At 53.7% G+C, this 1,506-nt stretch overlaps 1 long non-coding RNA gene across 1 annotated transcript; it reads right to left on the minus strand.

Moving 5' to 3' along the window:
• Nucleotides 1-382: 382 nt before the first annotated feature.
• On the minus strand, nucleotides 383-976 carry LOC142761259 (uncharacterized). Its single transcript, XR_012883587.1, has 3 exons — nucleotides 890-976; nucleotides 532-685; nucleotides 383-416 (listed from the first exon to the last, which is right to left on the minus strand). It is a non-coding gene; the product is annotated as an uncharacterized LOC142761259 (long non-coding RNA).
• Nucleotides 977-1,506: the final 530 nt, after the last annotated feature.

Consider the following 1,506-nt stretch of genomic DNA (forward strand, 5'->3'; position numbering starts at 1 on the left):
GCTCTATTGCCGTGAAACACATATGGGGATTGTGTGGCGGTCTGCAAGCGTCGATCAATGTGACGATCGACGCCTGCAGACGGCCCATAAGGTCCATCGGCACCAGGCGTAGGAGGGGGACAATGCTGCGGCCGAAGGCATCATTCCCATCCTCCTCTGCGGCTCGCCTGAGATAGTCCAGTACCCGCGTATCCACCTGGGCAGCTGTGGAGGGCTGTGGGGCACGAACATGCCGACTGCGGGCTCGCACGGGACGCTCCTGGGCTGGAGAGGCAACCGGCCGTTCTGACTGGCCTGGTGCGGGCTCCTGGGGTGTCAGCTCGGGGCTGGGTGGCAGGATATTGGGAGCAGGGGGTTCGGCCACAGACTCCCCCATGTCAGTCTCCTCTGCTGTGTCCTCCAAATTGTCGGTGGTTCTACAAGGAGCAAAAAAAGTATGACTACAATATCTAACATTGCCCACAACAACACGTTGGCAGACAGGACCTTGGCAAACACACATTACACTCATGCAACGGCATAAACGCTTACGTGCGCATATCCATGATGTCCTTCAGGAACATCAGCTGCTTAGTATATATGTAGGGCCGTTTGCGAGATGCCCCATCTCCGCTGCGTCCCTTGTCACCCATCTCTCGCCTGAATTGATCACGGCAGCTCCGCCACCGTGTCTTGATATCTTGGACTGTTGGATGTAACAAAAACATAACACGCCATCAGAACTATCACCTCTCACTTCAAAATGAAGGGCCCTGCAATGGCAATGCGGTGTGACGTGGGGAAGCACCTGCTCCACCAAAGTTTCTCGTGCTAATGAGCGCAATACACATACAGGGCCCAGGTTTTCGATAGGCATGACAGGCATTGACAGAAAATGCCAGGTACTCACCCAACCGAGTGCGGTCCCGGGTTCGGCCAGTCTCCCACTCTTGCCCAAAGAGGTTTTTGGCCACCAACTCCCATGCGTCCTCCTTCACCATCCTGTTATGATACTCCTCACATCTGGTATCCCATATCGCTGGATGCTCCTGGACAAAAAGGATGAGGCGCTCCACATCCATCCCGCGCGGCATGGCTGTAGTATGGCTGTGAAACGCTCAAAACTATCCGCACACAACTCTCCTGGCACTGGCTAGACTTGCCCCCTCGCACTTGAAAGGCAGGCACTTCCTGGTTTGGAGTAGCTTTGTGTAGCTTTATAGACTAATTAGAATGGACATAACAGCTCTTGCGTGTTTTTCGCGCATGCAACGCAGGACCGTCCGTGTGGCATGCGTTGTTTTCACGCACCCATTGAAGTCAATGGGTGCGTGTTGCGTGAAAAATGCAAGAATATAGAACATGTCGTGAGTTTTACGCAACGCACTCACGCAGCGCAAAATTCACGCATCGTCTAAACAGCCCCATAGACTATTATAGATGCGTACGACACGCGTGAAAAGCACGCGCGTCGCACGCGCGTATAATACGCTCGTGTAAATGAGGCCTTAATGTGACCCATAATCT

Source organism: Rhinoderma darwinii, chromosome 4 (assembly GCF_050947455.1).
Source record: "Rhinoderma darwinii isolate aRhiDar2 chromosome 4, aRhiDar2.hap1, whole genome shotgun sequence".
NCBI lineage: Eukaryota > Metazoa > Chordata > Amphibia > Anura > Rhinodermatidae > Rhinoderma > Rhinoderma darwinii.